Below are 25,006 nucleotides of genomic sequence, written 5' to 3' on the forward strand. Positions count from 1 at the left end.
ACCCCTCTTCCATAAAATCATTCAAAATATGAAAAGAGACAATATTTATTTTAAAAGATTTAGAGACAGATTGCATGATACAAGCTTACCCCAAAATGAAAGTAAAATTCTGTATTTTTTAAATTTTATTCATTTATTTTTTTAAATATAAATTTATTTTAATTGGAGGCTAATTACTTTACAATGTCTGTATTTTTAATAATAGGTTTTTTTTGGAAATTTTCATTTTCTTTAATTAAATACAAGGAAAAATACAAAATGGAATGCGTGAATTTTCAGTACACGTTGAATCTTCTACAGTTTACTACTGCCTGTTTCAATTTCTTGATTAAAGACAATCTATTAGTTAAACTTCAAGCTGAAGCACTATAACATTTAGGAGTGTCAATTTACATGGGAAAAGCAGTGCTGATATTATAGTATTTTCCCATCTTCCTGAACTGTTTGTCAAACTTCAGAGTGCAGCTGCACACAGGCTTAGAAAGAACTCATTTCCTAAGGGGAAAACGCAGTTCCCAAGTATGTTTAAAAAAATAGGCTATAGTTTTTCCTTATCTTTCTCCCTTATGTCTTTCTCTTGTGTCCAATAGAAAGCCACTGAAATGGCACCCAGATTGATCCTTGTTGACATGACCTGGATCACAGCTCGGGAACACACATCCCTGAAGCTAAGCCCTGCCACTGCCTGCTGTTCCGCCTATGTCGGTATTGTGTTAATTGGGCGAGGTCAGCCAGTTCTCTCTCTCCAGACTTTCATTTTCCCCGAGGAGAAGAACCATTCTAATGAATGATCCACCATGTCTAAGGGCACTCATTTTCGAGGCTTGTTAGCTTAATACTTCTTTGCGATATGTTAAAACGGCATAAGAGAAACCATTTATATTACTAACCTCCAGACCAGCTTTGCAGAACAATCTTGGGACTTTAGCTCTTAGCAGCTGACTTGCCCTCTCCCCAGTCATACACGGGCATATTCTAATTAGAGTCATACTCCTTACTCTATTTTTATTGGTCTAAGGGAATTCTCCTTAACAAGATGATAAACAGTTTTAAAAAGGCTATCCTAAATACACAGATAAATTTAAAGATATCATAGAATTTTTAGCTAGAATTCTCTTTTTCCTTTTTATCATCAATAAAATAATAATGTAAAGACATAGGTATTGTATTAATTTGATTAATCCATGTATAATCTTACCTTTTGGCCTTGTATGTAGTGAGAGAAGTCAATAAATATTGTTTTCTTTTGCTTGTTTTTAATGAAGGAATAGTTTTCTACATTTGTCTAACATGTGCTTAATGTTTAAGTAGAACCTCACACTTAAGATCTCTACATTTAAGACAACGGACTTCCACCCCAGCCTTCTATCCTAACACGTCTCATTTTATTTACATGATGGGACAACAATGACAGCGGCGTTTGAGATTCTACCTTCTTCATTTCCTTAGTCATATTTGGCTGCTTGATCCATAGAGACTCTTATTCTCCATATGACCTGACCCTCCCTGGGATGCCAGCTAACCAGTGGGCTAGAGAGAGATAAGGCTGTAAGACTGGATATTGCTTGGACTTTTTAATAAGATTCACATATAACCCATTCACTGTTAAAGGAGAGTTTGGATTTCTTCTCATCTAGTTCAAAAACGTTACTTGCAGTTAAGCACCTAACAGCAGGCAGTGTCCTTTTTTGAAGAAAGGGAAAAGGTGAAGGTATTCAAAAGACTAATTAGATAACGCTTGCCTAGTTCCTATCACGCTCTGGAGGGAAAAAAAAAAAGGCGGGGGGAAAGGAAACTATATATAGTCTTAGAACTTTACTAAACTGAAACTAACTAGACGTTTGCTTAGGCAACATACTAATTGTATTTTAAGTGAATCAGCCAATGGGCAGGAGAATGTTTATTTCCTCACTCCCTGCTACTTCTTATCTTTGACAAAGATTTTTTTTTTTTTAACCTCTCAAATGTCTTCAGCAGGAGGTAAAAATAATGACTGTCCCTCTGAACCGTGAAGGGAGACTGGAGCTGTGAAGTTGGAGCCCTTCTACTTTGTAAAGTATCTTTCTTGAAATGGGTTTGGTGGAGGAATAGGAATCTTTATTCCTGTTAGAAGGACAAAATGAAACTAGAGAAAGGCAGTCAGAACACATGTGAAGGAAAGGCAATGAATGCCCTTTACAAAACTAGGAGAGAACTGGATTCCAGCCAGGCAGGATAAAAGAGGGGCCAGGGAACAGCCGTTCTTTTCGCTCTACACACAACCTCCGCAACCACGGACTAGCAAAGTCCAACAGTTTGAAGTTCAGAGGTTTGGCAAAGAGTAATACTAAACAGAACTCAAGTGGACTAAGGAGAGAGCTTCACAACTAGTGCAGGGATAACTAGATGAAGGAAATTTACATCGTGGCACTATTTTTGGAGAGCGTTTTGACAATACTTATCACCCACTTTACTGCTAATTCTTTCTCAAGGAAATTCCATCTTTTGCAAGTTAGTGCAAAGAAATAATTTAGAAAATGAGAAGATATCCATAAGTGTTCATGGCAAAGCTATTTATAGCAAAAATAAAAGTTTTTTTAAAATGTTCAGATGTCAACTATAAGGGTAGAGGTTATATAAATTATTTTTCTAGAATACTGTGCAGCCATTAAAATAAAATTGTAGATTAGACATGCAATTATATTTCCCACATATTGCTTATTAAAAATGTAATCTCGAATGTCCTAAGGTATGTATTGTATATATGCCCTAACTTGTTCATTTAGAATGTTACTAGCTATGTCCCATCTTTGAAAGAACTGAGACTATAGTCATCCAAATTATCTTCTGCAGAGTTTGATTTCCTTGTGGAACCCTGATTGAAAACGGCTAGCTTTAATATACTACTTCCAAGTCAAGTTTTTTTTATAAGAATCTGAAGGATATCAAGAAGTTAGTGATTTGTTAATTTCCTTATTTATAAAACAAATATAAAGAAACTGATGTAAACATGTGAAAGTTGCTCAGTCATGTCCAACTCTTTGCAACTCCATGGACTGTAGCCTACCAGGTGTTTCTGTCCATGTGGTACTTCAGGCAAAAATACTGGAGTGAATAGAAGATTCCTCTCCAAGGAATCTTCACAACCTAAGGATCAAATCAAAGTCTTCCACATTGGAGGTGGATTCTCAAATATACATATTTATAAAGATGAAGATGGGTTGGAGATGTAGTTTTCCCTTCTTGATATTATGACTTTTGCAACATAAACATATATATGTTTCATGATTGACAAACTTGATATTATTTATCCTTAGTTTATTTTTCAGTTCCATCATAGATTATTATCAGTTTTGCTTGAACCATTGTTTTGTCTGCTTCTTTGAACAAAATGGAGATAGGGAATAAAGTGATAATAATAATTTAGATAATGTCTATATGGGACAAATATAAATTCTGATGGGTTTTGTGATGTATACATGGTCCTTGCTTATACACTGGGATATCTACCAGTTATCTGTTGGTATTTAAACTGAAAAATATGTCAATTAATATGTGCAGGTAGTTAAAATTTCAAATGATTCTGTCTGGCCACTCATAGATATAGCTAAAACTTGTGTTAAGAAAAAGATTCTTCAAATGAAAGAAAGAAAAAACTACAGCTCTTAGTTGTTTAATCATTTCAATGGCATCAACATTAGCATCTTCTATTTTTTAATAGAAATGAAAAGAGATCTTAACACTGAAAGAAAATATGCATGTTTTAAAGACTCCATATTTACATAAATATGTATGTTATAGCACCACCATATTTAGAGATAAGCATGATTTCACTGTCATAGAACCAGACATCCAGGAGTGTGAAGTCGAGTGGGCCTTAGGAAGCATCACTATAAACAAAGCTAATGCAGGTGATGGAATTCCACTTGAGCTATTTCAAATCATAAAAGATGATGCTGTGAAAGTGCTGCATGCAACAGGCCAGGAAATTTGGAAAACTCAGCAGTGGCCATGGGACTGGAAAAGGTCAGTTTTCATTCCAATCCCAAAGAAAGGCAATGCCAAAGAATGCTCAAACTACTGCACAATTGCACTCATCTCACATGCTAGCAAAATAATGTTTAAAACTTTCCAAGCGAGGCTTCAACAGTACATGAACCATGAACTTCTAGATGCTAAAGCTGGATTTAAAAAATGCAGAGGAACCAGAGATCAAACTGCCAACATCCATTGGATCATGGAAAAAGCAAGAGAGTTCCAGAAAAACATCTATTTCTGCTTTATTGACTATGCCAAAGTCTTTGATTGTGTGGATCACAATCAACTGTGGAAAATTCTGAAAGAGATGGAAATACCAGACCACCTGACCTGCCTCTTGATAAATCTGTGTGCAGGTCAGGAAGCAACAGTTAGAACTGGACGTGGAAAAACAGACTGGTTCCAAATAGGAAAAAGAGTACGTCAAGGCTGTATATTGTCACCCTGCTTATTTAACTTATATGCAGAGTACATCATGAGAAATGCTGGACTGGAAGAAACACAAGCTGGAATCAAGATTGCTGGGAGAAATAGCAATGACTTCAGATATGCAGCTGACACCACCCTTATGGCAGAAGGTGAAGAGGAAGTACAAAGCCTCTTGATGAAAGTGAAAGAGGAGAGTGAAAAAGTTGGCTTAAAGCTCAACGTTCAGAAAATGAAGATCATGGCATCCGGTCCCATCACTTCATGGCAAATAGATGGGGAAACAGTGGATACAGTGTCAGACTTTATTCTGGGCGGGGGCTCCAAAATCACTGCAGATGGTGATTGTAGCCATGAAATTAAAAGACGCTTACCCCTTGGAAGAAAACTTATGACCAACCTAGATAGTATATTCAAAAGCAGAGACACTACTTTGCTGACTAAGGTCCATCTAGTCAAGGCTATGGTTTTTCCTGTGGTCATGTATGGATGTGAGAGTTGGACTGTGAAGGCAGAGCACCGAAGAATTGATGTTTTTGAACTGTGGTATTGGAGAAGACTCTTGAGAGTCCCTTGGACTGCAAGGAGATCCAACTAGTCCATTCTGAAGGAGATCAGCCCTGGGATTTCTTTGGAAGGAATGATGCTAAAGCTGAAACTCCAGTACTTTGGCCACCTCATGCGAAGAGTTGACTCATTGGAAAAGACTCTGATGCTGGGAGGGATTGGGGGCAGGAGGAGAAGGGGACGACAGAGGGTGAGATGGCTGGATGGCATCACTGACTGGATGGACGTGAGTCTGAGTGAACTCCGGGAGTTGGTGATGGACAGGGAGGCCTGGCATGCCGCGATTCATGGGGTCTCAAAGAGTCGGACACGACTGACAACTGAACTGAACTGAACTGAGGGTTAGTTCTCTCATAGTCTAGGATCGTGGAGTCACTGCTCCCACCCCAGTGGCTCAGGGCTTGATGTCAAGTTTTGCATTATTCTATATATTCTTTTCTGCTGGTCAAGTACTCCTGTCCACTCGCAGCTGGTGTTCTGCATGCACTTCTGTGTCTGAAGGTATATTCCTCATGTATCTGTGGAGAGATGTACTCCACGTCCAGCTACTCCTCCACCATCTTGTTCACTATAGCAGATTTTTAATACAGTTCTTTGTCTCTTGAGGTGTTCTCTCTGTTCTCTCTTTGCCTTCAATAAACTCTCCTGGAGGATGGGCAAGTCATAATGGCATCAGGCTTCTGGGCCTTAGAAGCCAGTGGACTCAGATTGGGCCTCCACAGTAGTACCTCACAGGTTGGTGTTGCTACCCTGGGAGCTTCTGAGCACTGGTTCTGATAGGAGTAAGAATTGAAGCCTGCACCACCATTCATTCTTAATAGCCCACAATCATCAACTGATGGATGGATAAACACATTGTGGTACATTGAGGTAATAGAATACTATTCAGCAATCAACAAGAACTAATTGTTGGCTCAGTAACATGTATAGATACAAAAGATCATTATACTAAGTGAAAGCAGCCAGGCTTATAGACTATGTATTGCATGATTTCTTTTGAAAGAATTTCTGGAGAAGACAAACATAAGGACGAAAAGCAGATTCCTGGATGCCAACAATGGGAGTTGTGGGAGAATAGTGATTGAGAAGAGGCACTAGCGAGATTCTCTGTGTGTGTATTAGTTGCTTAGTCATGTCCAACTCTTTGATACCCCATGGACTGTGGCCTGATAGGCTCCTCTGTCCATGGAATTCTTCAGGTTAAGAATATTGGAGTGGGTTGCCATTTCCTTCTCTAGGTGATCTTCCCAACCCAGGGATTGAACCTGGGTCTCCTGAATTGAAAGGAGATTCGTTACAATCTGAACCACCAAGGAAGCCCCTGGTGGGGACTTTTCTCAGAGAACTTTCTGTGGTTAATGGAAATGTCTTATGTCATGATTATGATTGTGCTTCCATGACTTTTTTTCAAAAAACTCATGGAATTATACACTTAAAAATGCTAATATTAAAGAGATGCTGATGTTCTTTATATGTTAATTATAACTCAATAAGCTAATTTAAAATAATCCATATATATATATATATAAGTGATATAAAATAAAGAGAAACATACTAATGACTAAAACATTAGTTTTACAATTTAGAGCATTATTTAAATTTCTAAATGAAGATAACATTTTCTACTTATTTCTATTCATCTACAGTAAGATTTATATTGTGTGATTAAACAACTATATCACTACATTTATTTTCTTGAAAATAAAACAATTTAAAAAGTATCATTTATCTTTTGAAAAATACAGAAATGAACTATTTAAGATGGATTTGTTGGACTAGCCTTATAAATTGTTTTAATAAGATTAATTAGTAGTATCCGTTGAGCAGCTGACATTCAGGACTGTGTTAACAAATGTATATAAGGTACAAAGATGCAAGGACCATCTACATTAAGTAGCAAAGTTAAAATATCAGAAATGACTCTTATGCAGTGGAATATGTAATAAGAATTAGACAAGAGAAGGAAATTTGTTTATAAGGACTCAGGAAATCTGACAAGGGAGTGGGAACAGAGAAGGATGCATCCTTTCTTACTTAGTTGGCCAGAAGAAGATAAAGTGAGGGGTGTATATGATCCACAAAGGTAAAACATTTACTTGTTGTTGTTTTTCAGTCAGTAAGTCATGTCTGACTCTGTGACCCCATGGACTGCAGCATGCCAGGCTTCGCTATTCTTCAATAGTACGCAATATTTACTGTGTGGCCACTAATTGAAAAAGTGTGCTGACCTTTGATCAGGAAGAATTAAAGTTTGATAATATAATGCTTAGTTAAGTAATCTAAATGCAATATAAGTAGGAAAATTTCTCAGAGTAGGAAGTAAAAAAAACTGGACTATGGAATTGTTGAGTCTATTATTTTCTGTGATAATCAATTTTCATTTTAAAGTGAGCAACTGATATTCACTTTCCTTGGCTTTTCTTTCTTGAACTAATGTGGTTGTTATCTGTTTCTCTCAAAGATCTAGCATACTGTTTAATTACTTAAGAAGAAGTTTAGAAAAACTAATACCAATATCTTATAAAATTTTATATTAGATCAGAGATCTTTTTATTCCCATTTTTCAAGGGTTGAAACTGAGGCTAGGATAAGTTTTATTTTTTTATTTTTTGTAAATTAATCTATTTATTTTAATTGGAGGTTAATTACTTTACAATATTGTAGTGGTTTTTGCCATACATTGACATGAATCAGCCACGGTGTACATATGTCCCCCATCCTGAACCCCCCTCCCACCTCCCTTCCCATCCCATCCCTCAGAGTTGTCCCAGTGCACCGGCCCTGAGTGCCCTGTCTCATGAATCGAACCTGGATAAGTCTTATTCCTCTAAAAACAACATTTTAGTAATGGTATAGTCAAGATCCACACTCAACTACATGACTCCAGGTTGTGCGAGTTTCTTTTTATCATTTTCATTGCTGAATGACAGTCAATGGGGAAATAGTGTTTCTTTGGTATATCAAAGCATATGAAAGGAAAGAAGTATTAAGAATTTTGGAAAATATGATGGCTTTTAATTTAGAAGCTCAGCAATTCAATCTAACTTGGCTGCATTTTACCACATTATTTTGACATGTTCAACTGCCTTGCCCAAATCAGATGAAAGTGGTGATTCATATCAGCACAACTTGAAAACACTAGTTATTTCAAGCAACATAATAATCAAAGAAATGAGCATCTGACTCACTGTTTCCTGCCCTATTCTGTGTGGAATATCTCATAAAGAGGGAGAAAATTGGACAATTTTAAAGGAGCTGGAAGTATTTGGTGAAATATAATTAAACAATCAAAAATAATGAATTAAACTTGAGTCATTATATATAAAAATTTCAAATAAATATGAGAAAAAGCAGGTCACTGCAATGTCCTAAATCTTTTCCTACTCTGTCTAAATATTTTCAAACAAGCTTCATGTTGAGGTGCTTGCTTTGTGATATTTAGCTTTCTATGCAGATATTTTGTCAGATAGAGTTAAAAAAAAATACTCCAAAACACATTGAATTTTCCTTTCCAGTGACATCTGGAGAACACACTACAACAGAGTGAAAGATAAAAACATGTATTTTTAAAAACTGAGTTGTAAATATTTTAAAGGAAAGTCAAAATGTATTTTTTGATAAGTGCCAAGTTCAGAAACTATCAAGCAGCCAGTTAAATCTGTTATTACAAATGTTTCTCTGCTAAGTGGCAGTCTGGATGGAAAGGAGTTTGGGGGAAAATGGATACGTGCATAGGTATGGCTGAATCTCTTCACTGTTCACCTGAAACTAGCACAACAGTGTTCATCAACTATACTCCAATACAAAATAAAAGGTTTAATTAAAAACATGTTTCTCTGACTAGCAGAGTTTGAGTCTAAATAGTCTTTTTCTGTATAATTTAAGGGCATATAAATTATATTTTATTATTTGTTTTACATATGAAAGCATAATTAAAAAAATACATGAGTCCTTTATTTCTCTATTTCATTCAATATGCTTCCATTATCACTTATCTTGTCTGGATTTTAAATAATTGTTGAGATACAAACTTGACCATTCAATTATTCTGTTTGGTAAAAATATGAAATTTTCTACATTTGTGCTATTTGCTTTCATATACTGTTTCTAAGTGAAGTCGCCCAGTCGTGTCCGACTCTTTGCAACCTCATGGACTGTAGCCTACCACGCTCCTCCATCCATGGGATTTTTCCAGGCAAGAATACTGATTTTAACAGTGCTGAGTATTCACCTCAGTTAACAATTTGGTCAAGTTGAGAAAAAATCATTGAGAAAACTACTGGTTCATTTACATTGGTGTAACAAACAGGTTGATCAGTGGCCAATGTATGCACAAAATAGAATTTTTCAATAAAATTCAGAATAAAGCTGTGGAAAGCACATATGATGTAATCAGAAGGGCACTGGGCTTGGGATGACACAGGGCTGAATCTCTCTCAAGTTGTTTATTAGATATGAACTTTAGGGAAATTTCTCTATGAGTTTCAACATTTCCATTTATAAAATGAAGGTTTCAATAATAAACATAGAAAGATAAAGAAGGAATAAGATATTGTATAGAAAATGTAAAATATTGTTTTCTTTCCTTCTCTTTATCCTAATGACATAACTGACCTTCATCAGAGCTTGACAATGGAGTTCTCTATGTTCAAATAATGTAAGTCAGTTTCCCTTGACTACAAAGATTTTAGGGAAGAAAAATCACATGACAATAATGACAAATTAACTCATCACTTTGAAAATTAGTCATAATTCAATACTCTTCCATTTTTAGCACTAAAAATCTACCATTCTCCATCTTGACAATCTCTTTTTTTGCCAGTTATTTACAACAAATAAAGATACAGCATTCATATATTGCAAAGTGAAACTGCAAATCTTGCAAAAGTTATAGATTTCATAAAGTTAACAAAGGCAAATTTGGAAAATGGCTTCAATCATTACAGCATAGCTACTAACAAAAGAAGAAATGATGAGGTGCCCAGAAAATCTACAAGAATGTGGACATTACACGATTGAACATATAGTGATTTGAAACTGAATATTAATATAGGCCTTGGGAAGATTGCTGAATTCCTCAAATATTTTGCAGACAATTACATTTTGTGATCTTGGTAGGTACAAATGTAATAGAGCATGGGGTATCATGCTATCTTACTATTTTGCAGGGAAAAAAAAGATGCAAAAATCTTTTTGAGTAATTTCTTTTTTCTCAGAGTTGCACTTACTACAGAATTTTTAATTTATGAGATTCAGATGTTATAATCATTTTAAAGAATAAATATAAACCAAAACATTATGTTTACAACTCTGCAAAATTTTGCTCCTATTTTATATAGAGTTGCTTTAAAGGAGTGATTTCTAATACCAACTATTCTAAGATGAAGAGCTCCCCAGAATAGGATTCAAAATAAATATATAAAATTCTGTTACTTTTCTGTACACTAGTAATGAACTAGGAGAAAAATAATTAATAAAACTATCCATTTACAATTTCATTAAAATGAATAAAATACCTAGTAATAAGGTTGCTCAGATAGTAAAGAACCTGCCTGCAATACAGGAGACCTGACTTTGATACCAGGATCAGGAAGAATCCCTGGGAAAGGGAATGGCTACTCACTGCATTATTCTTGCCCGGAGAATTCCATGGACAGAAGAACCTGGTGGGCTATAGTCCATGAGGTCACAAAGAGTTAGACATGACTCAGTGACTAACACACAAATAATAAAACAAGATGAAAGATCTACACAATAGAAAACTATAAGGCACTGATGAAAAAAACTGGAGAAGACACAAAGAAATGGAAAGATATTCTGTATCCATAAATTGGAAAATTAATATTGTTTTAAAACCCCATAATATCCAAGGAAACACATATATTCAAAGAAACCCCTCTCAAAACTCAAATGACATTTTTCACAGAATAGAACAAACAAACCTAAAATTTGTAAGAAATCACAAAAGACCCTTATGGCAGAAAGCAAAGAAGAACTAAAGAGACTCTTGATGAGGGTGAAGGAGGAGAGTGAAAAATTTAGCTTACAACTCAACATCGAAAAAACTAAGATCATGGCATCCGCGTCCATCACTTCATGGCAAATAGATGGGGAAACAATGGAAACAGTGGCAGACTTTGCTTTCTTGGGCCCCAAATCACTGCAGATGGTGACTACAGCCATGAAATTAAAAGATATTTGCTCTTTGGAAGAAAAGCTGTGACAAACCTAGACAGCATATTAAAAAGCAGACACATTACTTTGCCAACAGAGGTCTGTATAGTCAAAGCTATAGTTTTTCCAGTCGTCATATGAAATGAAGTTACTCAGTCGTGTCCAACTCTTTGCGACCCCATGGACTGTAGCCTACCAGGCTCCTCTGTCCATGGGATTTTCCAGGCAATAGTCCTGGAGTGGATTGCCATTTCCTTCTCCAGGGGATCTTCCCAACCCAGGGATCAAACCTGGGTCTCCCGCATTGTAGACAGACGCTTTACCGTCTGAGCCACCAGGGAAGTCATGGATGTGCCAGTTGGACTATAAAGAAAACTGAGAGCCAAAGAATTGATGCTTCTGAACTGTGGTGTTGGAGAAAACTCTTGAGAGTCCCTTGGACTGCAAGGAGATCAAACAAGTCAATCCCAAAGGAAATAAACCCTGAATATTCATTGGAAGGACTGATGATGAACCTCCAATACTTTGACCACCTAATGCGAAGAGCTGGCTTATTAGAAAAGACCCTGATGCTGGGAAAGATTGAAGGTAGGAGGAGAATGGAATGACAGAGGAAGAGATGGTTGGATGGCATCACTGACTCAATGGACTAAGTTTGTTCAAACTCCAGATGATGAAAGACAGGGAAGCCAGTTGCACTGAAGTCCATGGGGTAGCAAAGAGACATGACTGAGGGCCTGAACAACAACAGGGTTTAATTTAACAAAGTAGCAAGTGTCAGAGTCAGGCTGGGAGTCCTGGGTGTCTGAGTCCAAATCATAGGTGAATGACTCTGATACAGTTTAGCTCTTGGAAAGAGGAGACTACCTAGTATTCATTTATCACCCTGTTTAGATGGTCACCTCTTATATTCTCTTGATTTGTTTACTCATACAGCATCTGGTTCCATAGTGACTTTGAGGCTGGTATATGTTCATCTTCAATTAGTTCAGGTCAAACTATCTTTGTTGTTGTTGTTTTTCAGTCACCAGGTCGTGTCTGACTCTTTGTGACCCCATGGAGAGCAGCATGCCAGGCCTCCCTGTCCACCACAATCTTCTGGAGTTTGCCCAGATTCATGTCCATTGAATTGGTGATGCCATCCAACCATCTCATCTTGTCATAATTCTTTTATTTCCTTAGTACTAAATGTCTGCTGAAGTTTTATAGCTCGGACACAAGTTCTAAGGGCTTCCTTTGCTTGGTCCTAACCTGTGGTGGATTCATGTCAATGTATGGCAAAACCAATACAGTATTGTAAATTAAAAAAAATAAAATTTAAATAAAAAAATAAAAATTAAAAAAAAAATTAAAAACTTCACAGAAGAGAAATCACAGTGCTAGAGAAAATTCAGGGAATAGCCTCTGGAATAAAACCATGTCCTTTAGTCATGCAGCATCCTTTGCTGTTTGAGTACTTATCTGAAATGGATAAAGTATGCATTAGAGAGTTTACAATGAGTGTTAAAGGGACAATGAACTGCATTTTGCTCCTGTGTCGCTTGTATGCCAGGTCTTAAGCATTGCTATAACTTACTAATTTATAAATTCGGCTATATTCTATGATTGTTCAAAACATATATGCAGAAATAAAATGTTAGTCTGTAAATCATTATGTAATACCATTCATCCAGTTTTCTTGGCTATAAAATAACCAAGTATTATATTTTATTCTCCTTCACTTTAAGACTCAGGTTACACTCAGCACTGTGCTACCCATGAGTGCCATGGAGTCCCCATAATTCTGTGATTGGAGGAGGGACAATAGGGAGATGGACTGGTTTAGAGAGCATGTTTGGGGGAACTGGACCTGTTTCTATGGTTTTGAATTTTTAGGGAGACAGATATACCAGACTGGGCATTTATTTTGCCTGGAACTCAGTCACACATAATTTTACAAGATCACCAAGGCAAACAATACTAGGTTAGTAGTTAGGATAAGCTAAGGGTCCAGGCAGTAGAATAAAGAAAATGATAACATTTGTTGGAAATAAATATTAATTACAGTTTTTTATCTGGATGCAGGTGGCTTTATGTACTCTGATGTTTCTTTTACTTTAAATCAACTTTGTTGGGACTCGGCTTGCATCTTCTAAGGTCTTTTCACACCTGTCTCAGGATCTACTGGGTTTCCCAGGAGGTGCTAGTGGTGAAGAACCTGCCTGCCAGTACAGGAGACATAAGAGATGTGGGTTCCATCTCTGGGTTGGGAAGATCCCTGGAGGAGGACACAGCAATCCAATCCAGTATTCTTGCCTGGAGAATCCCAGGGATAGAGGAGACTGGTAAGCTGCAGTTCATAGAGTCACAAAGAGTCTGACACGACTGAAGCAACTTAGTATGCACGTACTATATCTGTTGAGGATATAAGCTCCTCTCTTCTACAGGCATTGAGCCTCTGGTGTTCCAGGGCATATAGAAGGTGCATTAAACTTTAGCTTTTGCACGTTTAAAACTACAATAATGCAATTTTTAAATAGTCAATAAATCTTTTTCATCCAAGCAGTTAATTCTTACAAACATTTGGAGTTAAAAAATGTGAATTGGGGGAGCCAGGACATGAAAGCAACCTAGATGTCCATCAGCAGATGAATGGATAAGAAAGCTGTGGTACATATACACAATGGAGTATTACTCAGCCATTAAAAAGAATATATTTGAATCAGTTCTAATGAGGTGGATGAAACTGGAGCCGATTATACAGAGTGAAGTAAGCCAGAAAGAAAAACACCAATACAGTATACTAACACATATATATGGAATTTAGAAAGATAGTAATGATAACCCTGTATGTGAGACAGCAAAAGAGACACAGATGTATAGAACAGTCTTTGGACTCTGTGGGAGAGGGATAGAGTGGGATGATTTGGGAGAATGGCATTGAAACATGCATAATATCATATAAGAAATGAATCACCAGTCTAAGTTCGATGCAGAATACAGGATGCTTGGGGCTGGTGCACTGGGATGACCCAGAGAGATGGTATGGGGAGGGAGGTGGGAGGGGGGTTCAGGATTGGGAACACATGTACACCCGTGGCAGATTTATGTTGATGTATGGCAAAACCAATACAGTATTGTAAAGTAAAATAAAGTAAAAAAAAATGTGAATTGTAGGTATTTTTAATTTCAATGTGATCAGTTGCAATTTGTGCCACATAAATGCACAAATTTTGTCAGTAATTCAAAGTTATTTAAATCAGTTGGTATCATAGAAACAGAACAGCTGTTTTTTGCTTGTTATATTGTTTTTTTTTCCCCCATGATGTTTACTATACAAAGAGAAATCATGCTGTTCACACTGTAAACACTCTTGTTAAGAGCTCCCAATCAATCTCATAATCAATCCTGAGACAACTATGCTGATTATGCTTAAAATTATAGTCTCCTGCCCAGACCCCTTTCCTAGGCTTCAGACTTATATATGCAGTTTTCTGTACTATCTGCAGGTACATAATTCTTCACATATCCATGACTCAACTAAACTTATTCTGTTCTAAACCAATTTTATATCTTAGCCATAAAACTAAGTTCTTTTTCTTCCTTAAGTTCTGTTTGATTAGTAAATGAATGATTGAATCAATTAATCCCCAGAAGCAATCATATAAAATCAAAATGATTTTAAATAGGTATATTGAGATTTTACATATTATTTCTAAAATAATAGAAATAAAATGCATAATTTTAAATTGAGTAGAAGGAAACATTCATTTAAAACCTTCCATTAATTAGAAAAAGTCTGAAAAAGTGAAACAAGGGTAAATAAATCATAGAAAAGGGATAGTAATTAGTAAAAAATGAGGTGGTATAAATAAATAGGCTAAGTTCATTAATTAAAAGATAATATATACTCAATAAGCATTTGTTGAATGAAACGGTAAGTACAATATTTGGTATTATAAAATAAGAATTTTGAGAAGTTAATGAGTCCATTTTTTTTTTAAGAAGTCTTATTTGTGTTCATGGTATAAACAATATATATATTATATATATATAAAGCTATTTGGTATAGCTTTACCCAAAATATATATTACATGGCATAAAATATACCAAATACTGAAATCCTGGTTCCATCATTTACTAATGATGAGAGCTTAAGTGTTTCACTTAATCCTTCTAAAGTTTCTATAGGTTACTCATCTCTACAATAGGGATGACAAATAATCGCTAACTCGCAGATATTTTGCAAAGATTATGCTGGCTGTGCTGTGCTTAGTCACTCAGGCATGCCCAACTCTTTGCGACCCCATGGACTGTAGTCTGCCAGGCTTCTCTGTTCATGCGATTCTCCAGGCAAGAATAGTGGAGTGGGTAGCTTATCCCTTCTCCTGGGAATCTTCCCAATTCAGGAATCAAACCAGGCTCTTCTGCATTGCAGGCGGATTCTTTACCAGCTGAGCTACAGGGAAGCCCTTGTAAGGATTTTATGGTTCAACAAATGTGAAAATATGATTGTTTATTTTAAAATGTTGCATTATTGATATATTTTTAACTGCAGTCTAGTAGATGTACAAGAATTTTAATTTCCACTTTGATATAAGTGTGTAAGCTTCTGGGATAATACTTCTGCACAAAATAGGGCCAAAACATATTTAAAGTTAAATAGTAACTACTGATTTGGTATTTAAAATCTGTGGTGATAACCTTTAAACCTTTAAATAATGCTATGCTTGGTCATAGATTTTATGAGGCTTATTTTTAAATTTTCAGAGAGCTTTTTTAAAATAGTAAAACCCTGAATTTCAAAATTTATAAATGACAGAACTGTTTTTTTTTGGCAACCAAAATCACTTTCGTCAGATGTGCTTAAGAATCTAAAAAGATATAGCTATTTACAGGTAGATGAATAGCTACTTCAGTATCCAGTCAAGATGTTTTTATTCACACATATTACTGACAGGAATTAATATTGCTCTCTTGCAAAGTAAATGGGGAAATTCAGCAAATAAATCAACCCTAGCTTTTGCTTTTAATCACAGGAAAAAAATGAGCATTGAACATCCATTTGAGGTAATAAGAAAATGGATTTGATGGCTATTTCTGAATATTCTTTAATCTTCTTTGATGCATAAAATGTTTATAATTTCATATAGTTATCACTAAATTTTAGTACTTGCTAAACTTTGAAATAATAATCTTCATATTTGAATACTATTATCTGAAATAATAATATTTGAATGTGACATTAGGTGACCCAAATATTTATCATAAATAAGAGTTGGTTATGATAAACTGATAGCAGGAGCCTGATAAAAACTTTTTAAAGCCCTATGAAACTCTCATTAGAATCAGCACATTTATTCAGTTATTAAACATGCATTTAATGAATACTTACTCTTCTACTTTTTCATATATTTACAAGTGTCAGGTACTGCACTAAGTATTAGAGATACAAATATGAGGTAGAAGGTTTTGCACCATTAAGGAACATATAATCTACTAGGGGAAATTAAAATATTAGGAAATGTTTACTTCCAACACTTTACTTCATTTAAATTTTTGATAAAATAATAAACCAATTATGATTTAAAAGATGGTAGTAAGGAAATGGCAACCCACTCCAGTATTGCCTGGAGAATCCCAGGGACAGGAGCCTGGTCGGCTGCTGTCTATGGGGTTGCACAGAGTCGGACATGACTGAAGTGACTTAGCAGCAGCAGCAGCAGTAAAATAAGAGTGGGGAACAAAAGAGAATCAAGCATCAGTTAACTAGGTATGCTGTGATGATCTATTAGATTGGTTAACCATTCCATAACATTTTATGGAAAAACCTGAATGAACATTTGGCCAACCCAAAACATAACTATTTCGAATTGACAGAAATCTGGGGTTGCAATTCTAGTATGGATCAGGTTATTTCTTCATTTCACAGTGTACAATCTCATCCCACCAAAACAAAGGCAGTTGTTGAGGCATTTGCTAACAGGTGCCAGACCAGGAAAGCAATCACAAGGTCTTTCTCATTGAGTAGCTCTGGCTTATTCTTTCTACATTTGCCCTTCCTCTACAGCAAGACTTTTTTGACTTGACTTCCCCAAGACAATTTCAAAGGTGTCTTTCTAATTGATAAAGCAAAGCATTAGGATTAATCCACTATTTCACAGTATGATTGTGACTTAAATTAAAAAATCCAATCAGGTTACAGTTTTTATTTTAATTTTATATTTATTTTATTCTTCCATATTGATGATATAAATCATGTTCATTTATCTCTTCATCAATTCACAACATCATTATAAGAGAAAGTTGAATGGTAAGAAATTTTTCTTACTACACACTTGATCTGTTTTTCTTTGTTCTTAGGATTTCTTTCTCAGTTTCTGATTGTTATGTATGGACTAAAAACCTCGGCCAATTTTATTTATTTATGAATATTAGGCATGTACTCACTCAACAAATGTTTTTGAGCCCCTACTCTATGCCAGTCATTGTTCCAGGCATGAGGCTCAGCACTGAACAAAAACTACAAAAATTCTGCCCTCGTGGGATTTATATTCTATTTCAAGAGGACAGGGAATAAACAAGTAAGTAAATTTCCACAATGTATGGAAAGTGATGATCATTGTGGAGAAAAAGAAAACAGAGAAAGAGGAAATGAATTGTAGGGGTTTATATCAAAATAGGAAAATTAGAAAAAATTTCAGCAAGCTTGTAAGTCATTCAAATGGCAAGCATAAGAGGAATCAGGCACTGAAAATAGCAACTGGAATGACTTTCAGGCAAGACTATACCTAGTTCCTATGGAATATCAGAGAAACTAATATAACTATATATGAAAAAAACAAGAAAGAGAATAGTAGATAAGGTCAGAGAGAATATATGGAGTCAAATGGTGAGGATTCTCCAAGTTATTTTCGGTCAGTCAGTTCAGTCATTCAGTTCAGTCATTCAGTTGTGTCCAACTCTTTGTGACCCCGTGGATTGTAGCAAGATAGGCCTCCCTGTCCATCACCAACTCCCAGAGTTTACTCAAACTCATGTCCATTGAGTTGATGATGACATTCAACCCATATCATCCTCTGTCGTCACCTTCTCCTTCCATCTTCAATCTTTCCCAGCATAAGGGTCTTTACAAATGACTAACTTCTTCACATCAAGTGGCCAAAGTATTGGAGTTTCAGCTTCAGCATCAGTCCTTCCAATGAATATTCAGGACTGATTTCCTTCAGGATGGGCTGGTTGAATCTCCTTGCAGTCCAAGGGGTTCTCAAGAGTCTTCTCCATCACAGTTCAAAAGCATCAATTCTTCAGTGCTCAGCTTTCTTTATAGTCCAACTCTTGCATCCATACATGACTACTGGAAAAACCAAACCTTTCACTAGATGGACCTTTGTTGGAAAATAACATCTCTGCTTTCTAATATTCTGTCTAAGTTGGTGATAGCTTTTCTTCCAAAGAGCAAGTGTCTTAATTTCATGGCTGCAGCCACCATCTGCAGTGATTTTGGGGCCAAAACAATGAGCTGGAGTAGTGGCTGCGTGGTACTGGAGAGTCTGTGAGGAAACACCCCACATCCAAAGGCAGAGAAGCCCCAGAAATACAGTAGGCAATGCAGCAGGAGCTGTGCAGTGCTGGAGTGACTTTGCAGAGATACTTCATGCCCAAGGGCAAAGGAGAAGCCCCAGAAAGATGGTAGGAGGGGTGACATTGCATTTAGAATCAAATCCCCATACCAGCCAGAGGTGCTTAGAGGGCTCAAACAAGCCTTGTGTGTACCAGGACCCAGAGACCCCACAGAGCCTGAGACAGAACTGTGTTTGAATGTCTCTTGTGGAGGTACGGGTCAGCAGTAGACTGCTGCAGAGGCAGGGGCTCTGGGTGCAGCAGACTTGGGTATGGCATAACCAACTACAGAGCCCCACTACATTAACCCCATTACAGAGCCACCAGAACTTACACAGGACTAGGAAACAGACTTTTGGAGGGCACAAACAGAAATTTGTGTGCACCAGGACCCAGGAGAAAGGAGCAGTGACCCCATAGGAGACTGACCCAGACATGCCCATGAGTGTCCAGGAGTCTCCCACAGAGGCATGGGATGATGGTGGCCTGCTCCAGGGTTGGAGGCACTGAGTGTAGCAGTTCCTGCATGGGACCTTCTGAAGGAGGTCACCATTATCTTCATTACCTCCACCATAGTTTTGGCCCCAGGTCAAATGACAAGGAGGGAACATAGCCCTGCACATCAAGAGAAGTGAAGTGAAGTAAGTCACTCAGTCGTGTCCAACTCTCTGTGACCTTATGGACTGTAGCCCGCCAGGCTCCTCTGTCCATGGGATTTTCCAGGCAAGAATACTGGAGTGGGTTGTCATTTCCTTCTGCAGAAAGTGAAGTCGCTCCGTCGTGTCCGACTCTTTGTGGCCCCATGGACTGTAGCCCTCCAGGCTCCTCCATCCATGGAATTTTCCAGCAAGAATACTGGAGTGGGTGGCTATTTCCTTCTCCAGAGGATCTTCCCGACCCAGGGATCGAACCTGGGTCTCCTGCATCACAGGCAGATGCTTTACCCTCTAAGCCACCTAAGTCTGTCCATCAAGAGAAAATTGGATTAAAGATTTACTGAGCATGGCCCTGCACATCAAAATAAGACCTAGTTTCCCCCTCAGTCAGTCTCTCCCACCAGGAAGCTTCCATAAGCCTCTTATCCTTCTCCATGAGAAGGCAGACAGAATGAAAACCACAGTCACAGAAAACTAACCAATCTGATCACATGGACCATAGCCTTGTCTAATTCAAGCTATTGTCAGTAAGGACTTGAGCACTGACTGTGAATGAGATGGTATATTAGTCTGCTTAGGGTGCCATTACAAAATGCCATAGACTGGCTGGCTTAAACAACAGTAAAGGATACTGAGGCTGGAAGTCTAAGATCAGGGTTTCAGCTTAGTTGGATTCTGCTGAAAGGTCTCTGACTGGTAGATGGCCACATTCTCACTAAATTGTCAAATTATGGAAAGAAAGAGCAAGCTCTCTGATATCTCTTCTTATAGGGGCACTAATTCCATCAAAAGGGTCCTACCCTCAAGGTCCCTCTATACACCTAATTACTTCCCAAAGGACCCATCTCCAAATATTGGAGCTTCATATGAACTTAAAGGTAACTCAATTCAATCTGTAGCAGACAGGAAGTTTTTGGAGTGTTTTGCACAGAGAGGTGACATGATAAAAACTATAAGGCTATGGATTTTCCATTGGTCATGTATGGATGTGAGAGTTGGACAAAAAGAAATCTGAGTGCCAAAGAACTGATGCTTTGGAGTTGTGATGTTGGAGAAGACTCTTGAGTCCGTTGGACTGCAAGAAGATCCAACAAGTCCATCCTAAAGGAAATCAGTCCTGAATATTCATTGGAAGGACTGATGCTGAAGCTGAAACTCCCAATACTTTGGCCACCTGATGCAAAGATGCTGACTCATTGGAAAAGACCCTGATGCTGGGAAAGATTGAGGGAATGAGGAAAAGGGGACAACAGAGGATGAGATGGTTGGATACCATCACCGACTCAATGGACATGGGTTTAGGTGAACTGCGGGAGTTGGTGATGGACAGGGAGGCCCGGCCTGCTATAGTTCATGTGGTCGCAAAGAGTCAGACATGACTGAGTGACTGAACTGAACTGAAGGTCACTCTTAACTACCATGTTGAGAACAGATTTTAAAAAGATAAAGTCAAAAATAATAGAGAACCATTAAAAGGCGACTGCAATAACTCAGGTAGGTGATAATTATACTTTATATGAGAGAACTGGCATGGAAGGTATGAGAAATTGTCAGATTTCAGATAAAATTTATAGTAGGACCAATAAAATTGCTGACAATTTTTATGTGAGGAGTGAAAGAAAGTAAGAAAAAATGTCTCAAACACTGATGAATTGCAAGGAATGGAATTGTCATTAATTTAGGGGGAAAGATCTCATATTTGGGGAAGATATAACCAGGAGTTCAGTGTTACTCATGGGTTAGTTTGCAGTTCCTATTAGCCATGCAAATAGAAATGCTGAGTAGGCAGTTAGATGTACAACCAGATTCCTGATTGGAGACATACATTTGGGAGATATCAGTATTTAAAGAGTATTGTGGGGTGAAATATCAGGGAATGAGGGTATATTAAAGAAAGAAGTTCAAAACCTGACACATGAGTGGCTGTAAGAGGAGATGGGGCAAAATCAACACAGGGGATTACAAAGTAAGGTCAGAGGAAAACTAGTGTGTGTGGAATTCTGCAAGAAAGTGTTCTATAAAAGAAGGAGTTTCCAATATGAGGACTGAAAATAACGTTGTAATGTTAAAGATGCCATAAACTGAGGTTTATCTGTACAATGGACTACTATTCAGGGATATGGAATAACATACCGACAAATATGGATGCACCTTAGAAACATTAAGTGCACACACAGAGACTGCACATTGTATAATTTCACGAAAATAAAATTTTTAGGAAAGGTAAAAATGTAGAGACAGAAAGCCGATCAGTGATTGCATGAAGACATGGGTGGAAATGCCCGTGTGAAATAATGCAATTTCTAAACTTGGGCTGTGCTAACAGTGGCACAATTGTGTTACACATAGAGAAGCTCACTGACCTGTACACTTAAAGCAGGTGAGTTATTCTGGGGTCGAAACTGGCTCTCAATAAATCTACTAAAAAGTTAGAGAAAGAGACAGAGAAAGAGGGAAGAAAGAAAGAAAGAGACAAAAAGACAGCATCAGAGTTAAACTGGATAATGCACATACAAAGCCTCTGAAGGGTTTGCTATGGAGAGGAGCAGAAAAATATGAGGTGGTAGCTGAAAGAGGAGAGGCTTGCTTTGTATTGTTTTGTTTTCAGATGGAGGAGGGGACAGTATGGTTGTACCCTGTTAGGAATGACCCCGAAGAAAGTAAGCAATCTCTGGTGAAAATTTAGAAGAGCAGAACAGAGAATTACTAAAGTGATTTATTTAAGTAGATAAATAAGGATGAACTACAGTACACAGGTTGAGGGATGGGCCTTAGAAGCACAGCAGTACATCTATACTAAAGAAGAGAGGTTAGAATCTGAAACAAATGTTAATGAGTGTGTAATTTGGTGATGAAGGCTTATGAAAGTTATCTTCTAATTGCTTTTCTTTTCACAGTGAAATGGTTATTAGCTGAAAATGAGGATGGGAGAAAAATTGAATGATGGGAGACACATTGAAGGTTTGACAAAATTACAGTGAGAGGGCTAGGTTTGGTTTTTTTCCCCTTAATTTCTGGTCAGCATAAGTGTACTTGAGATTCATAGTTTGGATTTTAAATTTAGACTGCATGCACGAGTGTTAAGTCACTTCAATCGTGTCTGACTCTGAAACCCTATGGACTGTAGCCCACCAGGGAACCTGTCCATGGGATTTTCTAGGCAAGAATATTGGAGTGGGCTGCCATGCCCTCTTCCAGGGGATCTTCCCAAGCCAGAGATCCAAACCACATCTCTATGTCTCCTGCATTGGCAGGCAGGTTCTTTACCACTAGCACCACCTGGGAAGCCCCCAAATTTAGACTAATCTGCCTGACTATTTTTATAGTGTCATATATACATACATATGTATATACATATGCATTGGCTATACTGTGCAGCTTGTGGGATCTTGGTTCCCGACTGACCAGGGATTGAACCTGTGCCCTTGGCAGTGAAAGGGTGGAATCCTAACCACAGGACCATGAGGGAATTCCCTTTATAGTCATATAAAGTTGAGTAGTTTCAGGTTGAAGAATGGGTTTACATTGGGATTAGGATTTTGTTGAGTGTTGTGAGGCAAAAGAAGGATGAAATAATTAAGGTTGTAAGCAAGAAAAATGATAATGATTGAAGGAGAAAAAATGAGACTCAAAGAAGGGGAACAAAGGCAAAAAGGAGGTAATATCAAGGATTTGCAGATTTCAATAAGGTTGAAGGGTTCCTGGAATCAAGGAAGCAGTGAGCAGAAAATGTACGTATTCTCAGTTGCTCAGCCAAGTCCAACTCTTTGTGGCTCCATGGCCTATAGCTTGCCAGGCTCCTCTAGCACATGGAATTTTCCAGGCAAGAATACTGGACAGGGGTGCCATTTCCTCCACTGGAGTAGGGTACTCTTTCCTACTCCAGGAAATCTTCCTGATCCAGGGAACAAACTTGAGTCTCCTGTGTCTTCTGCGTTGGCAGGCAGATTCTTTACCACTAGTGCTACCTTAACTGGAAGCCCAGTTAAGAAACTGTAGCTGCTGATAATAGCAGATGAAGTGCCTGAGAATGATTGTAAACCAAGACCATTGGAATGGCAAAAAGAAGACAAAATGAAAAGGAGTAAGCTGAGATGTGTGTAAATGACAGCAACAAAGATTTGCAGAGTCTAAACTGAAATTTTAAAAACAGAGGGGTCTTTTTTTTTTTTTTTGTAAGGAGAATAGAGAATGTACCATGAAGAGAAAGGAGAATATGTTTTCTAATCTCACTTTGAATGGTACATAAACAATCTGATAGAATAAACAGCCATAACTTTAAAGGGCTGCAGTGGAAGGTGTGCCTTTGTGGGATGTACAAGTTTCAGTTGGAACCAGAATATAATTGACATGCTTAACAGAAAAGCTAGAGATATATCATAGGATTTGGCTAATCAAGGGATAAATGACCAACTTGTAAGTGTTAGTCATTGGCCTGGAAGCTGAGCTACTGTAGTTATTTTGGGTCACCCATGTGTCCTCCCAAATTCTGTTATGTTAACACTGACATTTGAATAAGTCATTTCATATAACACTTCAACATATGTACCTAGTAGAATATAACCTCCCCTACAATTTTAAATTATCTAATAAGTCTAATATTTCTTATGACACATATATTGTCATACAATACAATAACAAATAAGCCAGCTTTATTCTTGTTGATCTCAAAGATCACATTTTTATTTATTTAATCAATTATTCATACATATTCTTATCTTATGCTTGTCATGTATACAATTCATTATACTATTTTTTTCTCATTATAAATCTTCTGTATATAGTTTTCTCTGCCAGTTGGATAATTTGTTTATGTGTAATCTTACAGTTTTGCTTCTTGAATTGTTCTCTCTCATTTCATTTTTTAACATGTTTCAACAGCCCTATAATATAGATTGTATCTCAGAGAAAATCTTCCTTTTTTTCCCACGGGAGTCACTGCGTATTGCTAATCCCTGTAAAGTTGCTGATGAACACTTTCATTCTCTGCAGTCTGTTGCCTCCTCCCCGCTCTCCTTTCCCTGGCCTCCCTCCATCTTCCCCTCCTTGTTATCTCTAACACATTTATCTAATACTTCTCTTCAAACTAAATATAATAACCCAACATTAAACATAACATATTAATTTCATAGGATTCTCTTAAGCCTATTAAAATCCATTTTAAAAAAGGTAAAACACATGTAGGTAAGACTGGATATGTTTTCTGTAAAGTTCACAAACTACTCACAAAAGGATTGGAACAGCTGAATTGACATATTGGAATGAAGTTGGTATAACTCAGAAATTATTCCTCACAGTGATTATTATCTTAGTTTCAAAGTAAAATATTTTCAAAAATATTTTCCTGTGGAAACTTAGCTTACTTCTCTTTCAATTAAAAATAAAATTAGGGTCTGATAGAGATGAGGAACTTTAAGAAAATTGATTTGAGGTCTTATTATAAAGCATGATAAGGATTATCTATGATAGAACAAAATTGGGCCTCAATACTGTACTAGTAATGCAACCTAGAGACAAGTTTGGTTTTCACTCTAAACAAAAAAGAAAAATTGATTGAGGTACCA

At 37.1% G+C, this 25,006-nt stretch overlaps 1 protein-coding gene across 1 annotated transcript in view; it reads right to left on the reverse strand.

Moving 5' to 3' along the window:
• CNTN5 (contactin 5) overlaps positions 1-25,006 on the reverse strand; it is a 650,920-nt gene that overhangs the window by 495,857 nt on the left and 130,057 nt on the right. The gene's annotated exons all lie outside the window — the stretch shown is intronic.

Source organism: Oryx dammah, unplaced genomic scaffold (genome assembly GCF_014754425.2).
Source record: "Oryx dammah isolate SB20612 unplaced genomic scaffold, SCBI_Odam_1.1 HiC_scaffold_17, whole genome shotgun sequence".
NCBI classification, from domain to species: Eukaryota; Metazoa; Chordata; class Mammalia; order Artiodactyla; family Bovidae; genus Oryx; species Oryx dammah.